Below are 7,350 nucleotides of genomic sequence, written 5' to 3'. Positions count from 1 at the left end.
GCTTTCTTTGAGTGACAGACTTTAAAATAAATCTTTTATTGCTTTCCATATAAAATACAATAAAATTTATTAGTTCAAAAATTATTTTAAAAAGGAAAAAATTTTTCATTTGTGGTGGTAGTGGTTTGAGTCGGAACAGGGAGGAGAATTGGTAAAAAATGAAAACTCCACCTTCATATTACTTATACACAGTAATATGAAACCTCCTAAAAAATCAATTATGGGGCTTAAACTATAATTTTTTTGTTAGTGATAATGTGTATATTGGAGCTTTTGCCCTGAAGGGGTTTTAATAATGTAGACAGAAAGGAAACCAGAAGACATTTGATTTCTTTGGGATTCAAGAATTTGTGCTTTGTACTTACTTTAACACTTTGGTACATAAATCCTTTCAAATACCAAAGTCTTAAGGAGGTTTGAAATAAATCCTTAGAACTTCAAGTTTTAACTTAGAATGCCCTCCCTAGCAAACAGTGATGAAAAAACTGTTCCCCTGATAATAAAACTGGAAACCGCATGGGAAGGAGTGTCACATCAGGAAGCAAGAAACCTTTTAATCAAGCTATCAAGGGTCCGTTTTGAGATGTGTAATTAATAGAGCTCCTGGTTAAAATTTAATGAAGAATGTGCTCTTTATCAGGATCATTTCAAATATAATGGAATTTAGCTGTGTTTTGCATATCAATTTAGGTTAAAAGAATAAAGTTTGGGGGCATCTGGATATCCGAGTCTGTTCCACGATGGATTGCCTCTTGATTTCAGCTCAGGTCATGATTTCAGGGTTGTGAAATGGAGCCCTGCTTGGGGCTCTGCTCTCAGCACAGTCTCCGTGTCCCACTCCCTCTGCTCCTGACCCCACTCTCTTGAGCTCTCTCTCTCAAATAAATAAATAAATAAAATCTTTAAAGACAAACCATGAGAGACTGTGGACTCTGGGAAACAAACTGAGAGCTTTGGAGGTAGGGGGGGTGGGGGGGGTGGGGGGCGGGGGTGGAAGGTTGGGGGAGCCTGGTGGTGGGTATTAAGGAGGGCACCTATTGCCTGGAGCACTGGGTGTGGTGCATAAACAATGAATTCTGGAACACTAAAAAGAAATAAAACAAAAAAAACCCAAAAATCTTAAAAAAAAGAATTAAGGTTGAGCATTAATTGTAGTTAACTTCACTGTTATTCTAAATGCAATCATTGCAAAGTAGGAAAACTAAACTGTTTTGGTTAGGTGACTGGCAACAGCATTACATTTCTTGCCTCTTCAAGAAGAACATTTTTAGATCTCTTAGGGGTACCAAAAATGTTTTGGTCAGGTTACTTTAGTAATCCATGAGATAAGAGAAACTTTAGGAGGCATATAGAAACTGAGTTGTTGGGATGCCTGGGTGGCTCAGTGGGTTAAGCCGCTGCCTTCGGATCAGATCATGATCTCGGGGTCCTGGGATCGAGTCCCGCATCCGGCTCTCTGCTCAGCAGGGTGCCTGCTTCCCCCACTCTCTCTCTCTCTCTCTCTCTGCCTGCCTCTCTATCTACTTGTGATCTCTCTCTGTCAAATAAATAAATAAAATATAACAAAAAAAATCTCTAAAAAAAAAAAAAGAAACTGAGTTGTTAGTGTCCATCTGAAGAGCAAAACACATATACTTACAGATATTGTGATGTAACTTGGTGTGGATGTGCGAAGAAGGGGATTTCATTTAGAGACAGCCAGTGAGAAATTATAGGCATAGACCCTTCTATTTCCAAGGATAACTTTAAAGAGTTGACTGGGAAAATCCCAATATCCTGCAAAAATCAACATCCAAGTATACTTTCACCTTTAAAATTTAAATAAAAAACAACTCCTTTCTTTTTATGACATTCAATCCCTAGAGAGGAAGAATTTCTTAATCTCTCAATGATAGTGCTTCTCCAACTTTAATATGCACCACCTGGGAATCTTGCCAGTGCAGATTCTGATCCAGTAGGTGTGGGTGGGGCCTGATTCCGTTTTTCCAACAAGCTTCCAGATGGTTCCAATGTTGTTGGTCAGTGTTCCATGGCACTTGTTTTCCCTGGTTTCCCACCTCTCCTGCCCCTTCCCAAATGACCCAAGCCTATTAGAATATAAACTATTTAGGGAAATATAAACTAAACTAAGGAAATAAATATAAACTATTTAAAGAAAAGGATGTTTAAAAATTTTCCTTGGTGTAAGTGAAACAAGATGGGATCGGGAGGGAGACAAACCATAAGAGACTCTTAATCTCACAGAACAAACTAAGGGTTGCTGGGGGGAGAGGGTTCAGGAGAGGGGGAGGGGGTTATGGACACTGGGGAGGGTATGTGCAATGGTGAGTGCTATGAAGTGTGTAAACCTGGCAATTCACAGACCTGTACTCCTGGGGCTAATAATACATTATATGTTTATAAAAAATAAACTTTAGCTTTCTTTTTGTTTTTTTTGTTTGTTTGTTTTCCTATTTTTTTGCAATTTATTTTTTTCCAATTGTGATTATGTTACATAGGATCATGACCTCCATCTTGTGAGAAGATTCTCTCCCTTGCTTGCTTGATGAAGCAGGTGGACATGTTGTGAGGCTCATGGGACAAGGATCTAAAGACAGCCTCGAGGCATTGAAGGTAACCTCCAGCCAATAGGAAAACAAACAAACAAAAAAACCAAAAAGAAAGCTAATTGTTTTTTTAGACTTCTTACCCTCTTCGATGTTAAGCATTATGTACAAAAAGCCTCTACAATCACAAAACTGATAAAATGTAAGAAGAAAATGCCTTGAAACTCATTTAGATATTAATTTGTTACCTGGAACTTTGTTTAATTGGTCTAGTGTTAGGAGGAACTTTATTAGAAATTTCTACTTTAAAAAAAAAAGAAATTTCTACTTTGCTGATTTAATTTCCTGATGTTCAGAGTTCTGAGAACAAAAACTTTACGTATTTAGGAAATAACCAATTTTTCTATTAACAACTGATTTGGAATATGTTTAAACGTGGAATAATTTGGGTTGTTTTTAAAGATGGTACCCCATGCCAATTAATTTTGCAGAGAAGAATGGTGGGAGAGCCTTGCCATCATAGTTTAAAAGGTTTGGAAAAGTTCTGGGTTAAACTTGTCCAATCCCAGACAAGAAAGTCTTCTGCCTCTGTAGCATTTGACTCTATTTTCCCAAATCACACTCTTCGAGATAATAATTCCGCATCCAAAATTACTGAGTACATAAACCCGCACGTTTACAAAATGACATACATACAAAGATATTTATTGCATCTCTGCCTTTAATAGCAAAATGTCAAATAAGGACTAATTAAATACATTGTTATTTAACCTTGTTAGACCCTTTCAATGGAATACTAGTTTTTAAAAGATTAAGAAAACTCTTTATTTGGTGATACTGAATGATCTCTAGGATCATTTTGAGGTGAAAAAAGCAAGGCTCAGAACTGTGGACATACTGCACTGTCATTTGTTTAACAAGCAAACCAAAAAAAGGCAAGCACATCCCAAACTTAGGCACAGACTAACTCAGGAAGAACAGTGGGGCATACAGACACGTGTGAGAGGGAGACTTCACCCTCCATACTCTGTTGTACTGTTTGAATTTTGAGTCATATTAATATATTTCCTATTCAAAAATCAAATAACAAAAAAAAGAATTGCATATGTGTGTTATCTTTGCTTTCTCGCTTCCAGTTCATTCCTTGATACACCGAAGCTGACTTCACTAACATATCTTTAAAAACTTAAAAACTTTAAAAACTTTAATACTTAAAAACTTTCTTTGTTAAGGTCACCAATGACATCCACGTTGCTATGTGCAGCGGTTAATTTTCAGACTTCATTTTATCAAACTTCTGGGTAGCATTAGACCTAGTTTACTATTTTTCCTTCCTTTTTTAAAAAAAAAGATTTTATTTATTTATTTGACAGACAGAGATCACAAGGAGGCAGAGAGGCAGGCAGAGAGAGAGAGAGAGAGGAGGAAGCAGGGCTCTATCCCTGGATCCCGGGATCATGACCTGAGCTGAAGGTAGAGGCTTCAACCCACTGAGCCACCCAGGTACCCCACTATTTTTCCTTCTTGAAATATTTTCCACTGTTGAGTTTTGGGACAGTATTCTCTCTTGGTTCCCTTTTACCTTGTTATTCCAGCTCGCTCTCTGCTGTAAATAGTATAGTCCCTGATAGTGGCCTCGTGTCCTCCACACTGCTCTGTCTTCTCTCCCTAGGAAACCCATCTATTTTCCTTGTTTAAACATCATCTGTACACAGACAAGTCTTGCTTTCATGACACAAATTTGAGTTTCTCCTGGTTTTTCCCATGTCATTAAATTTCTTCATCTTTTTGTTACTCGACCCAGAACCTGAGTCTACATCACTTCCCTTCAGCTACTCACCCCCATCACATCTTATCTATTAACAAGTTCTGTTGTTTCTGCTTCCAAAAGTAAATATACATATATCAAATGTATCTCCAAATATCACCCATTTCCCCCACTTCCATTGTCATCATCTGAGTCCAGTCAACTCTCCTTGGAACTGTTGTGATTTCTCTGAACCCTTTCCACTGTTCTTTCCACCTTTATTCTTGCTACCCCACACCCCAAACATTGAGTTCCCACACAGCAGCTGGAGTACTTTTTCTTTTAAAGACTTGGATCTGATAACATACCTCTGTGGAATGGTTCCTGCTGTGCGCAGCAGCAAACCACAGCACGGCCTGCAGTGTGATGTATGAACCAGGCCTTCCTGACTCTCCACGTTCATTTCATGTGCTTTTCTCTCTGGCTGATCACACTGGACTTCTGTGAGTTCCTGGAATACAGCACTCTCCTTCCCCCTTCGGGACCTTAGTACATGCTGTTCCTCCCTCTCGGGGAGTTCTTTCCTTGCCTTGCTCATGCCTGATTCTTTATCCAAATATCTTAGTTTATATCCTTTTTCCTGAGAGGTCTTTTCTGGCCAGCCCATTTAGAAAGGTCCTTCCCCATGTATTTGCTATCATTGTATGTGTAACATTACATCTAACCACTCTGTTTTTGGGTTCTTTTGGGGTTCTGGGGTATTTTCCAGTAGGTTAAGGGTGATGACAATTTGACTATAGAAATGGTGAGAGGACAGACAATACTGTCTGCCTTGCTTTCTCAAATATTTCTCAGCATGGGGTAAGAGAGTGTACATCATTTTCAAACTATATGTGTAATAAAAGAGACAAGAACAAATTCAGGAAAGGACTAATGATTATTATCTTGACTCAAGGGAATTGGCAGATGGGGGAATAATATCCTTTGAGAGAAACAGGCATCCATTTACCATCTTGCAATCCCAAAGGATGCCTAATTATCTCAAGCAGCAGCATTCATTACAGTCTAAATATGGCACATTGCATTGAATTCTGAGCACAGTTAGGACTGTAAGAGGTCTTTACAGTGTATACAGTGTATCTTTTTCTAATAAGCAAATCAAGAACTGGAGAAGTTAATTGATCTGCTCAAGGTCATCCCACTGCTGAATTGACTTGCTGCCTTCTGCTCCAGGGAGATGTCCACAACATTCTATTCATGCTCAAACTGAATTCCCAAAGGCAAAACCCTGAGAACTATAGGAACCCACTGAAGCCTTAAAATTGTTTTCCCAGCTATCTCAGAAGTTATAGGAACATACCAGTTTCTTCTTGTCTATTTCCTTACATGCAAGTTTTAACTCTCTTTTCTAAATGAAACAGCTTTTAACAACATATGTAAGGCAATCATTTAGAAATAGGAAATAGAAATTAGTAAAAACGAGAGATAAAAAATCATTCACAAATTTGCCACCATCCCCTGGATAGTCATATTTTAATATATTTCATCTTCTTAAGGATTGCTCAGAACAAGAGAATAGTCTTCTTTAATAATGAGTCTACCACTCTGCCACCAAGAAATGTCAAAAAGAAAAGTGGGGCTTAAGTTTCTTGTCTTCAAGCAAAGTAGGTAAAATAGATACATATTTGGGTAGACAAAGTAGATATATGTTTGGGGCTTAGATACTTCCCCCTTTGTTTGAAGACATCTTCAGTGAGAGCTTGAGGGTTTTCATTACATGTCTAAAGTAGGTGAAAATCTTTTTTTTTTCTTTAACTCTAGGTCTGAATATATGAAGCTTGTTCTCAGTTATTTACCCCATTTGATTTTAGCTTCTTAAGATGGAGATGTGGGTGGGCTGCTATGGATTTTTTCCTTTTGTTGTTGCTGCTGTTGTTATTTTTTCCCCAAATAAAAACACATTTTCTTTGCCTAGGATCCAGCTGAGAAGCTTGTCGGGAAGGAGCCCAGCTGAGAAGTGATGCTGCAGTGTGTGTGGGTGCTGTCCCAGGTGGTTCCTGATGGATTAGGCTTCCAAGGAAGGAAAGAAGGACAAAAAAAAAAAAAAAAAAATCAGTTTCGGCAGGTTCAAGATGCCAATATATTTTGTTATTTTGTCCCTGGGGAGTAAATTAAAGTGATTTTTTCCTCCAATACACCTTGGAACCAATAAAGAGAAAATAATGGCCTGTGCTGTCTTCCTGTGGGTAAGTCATGGGAAGTACTGGGACCCCCCCCCCCCCGCAGGTCATTATATTAAAATCTTCAAATATTGAATTTAAAGTAAATGCTCCTCTCTCCTTGTGGTCAGACAGAAGACCTTTGAGTGTAAATATCACATTAGATCTGATTATGATCTTTCTATTCTTGGGCAAGTTATTTATCTGCCTGATCTCCAATTTTCCCTCAATGTGTGATCATGAAAATTAAGTGAGACAATTAGGCAAATGGTTTTGCACAGGGTTTCAGACTTAACAAATCTCTCCTGGCAGACAAGAGGGAGGAGTGGAATTTTGAGGGTAAGTTATGAACAATGACTGGAGAGTTAATATGCTATTGAGAGAAGCCTAGCTCAGGTTTTAGCTGCAAAGCCATGGTGACTTTGTATAGCTTCTACTGTTAAAATTTTTAATTTCTTTTTTTAAAGATTTATTTATTTATTTCAGAGAGAGAGAGAGAGAGAGCACTGCTTGAGCAGAGGGAGGGGTAGAGGGAGAGGGAGACAAGTCGGCTCCCCACTGAGCGGGGACCCTGACTTGGGGCTCAATCTCAAGATCCTGAGATCTGACCTGAGCCAAAATCAGGAGTCGCACATTTAACGAAGTGAGCCACTCAGGCACCCCTAAAATTTTTAATTACAAGCATAATTAGTGGTTAAATATGTTGTTTTTGATTATAGCAAATGTGAACAATAGCTCTGATATTTGAAAAACTGAAAATCCTTCTTTAAAACTTGGTAGACTTTGATCATCAGCCAGCACCATCCTATGTAGCCAAATACTTGTTCATTCCAAGGAC

This window comes from Meles meles, chromosome 4, assembly GCF_922984935.1.
Source record: "Meles meles chromosome 4, mMelMel3.1 paternal haplotype, whole genome shotgun sequence".
NCBI lineage: Eukaryota > Metazoa > Chordata > Mammalia > Carnivora > Mustelidae > Meles > Meles meles.
Note: the sequence above shows the minus strand (reverse complement) of the source record.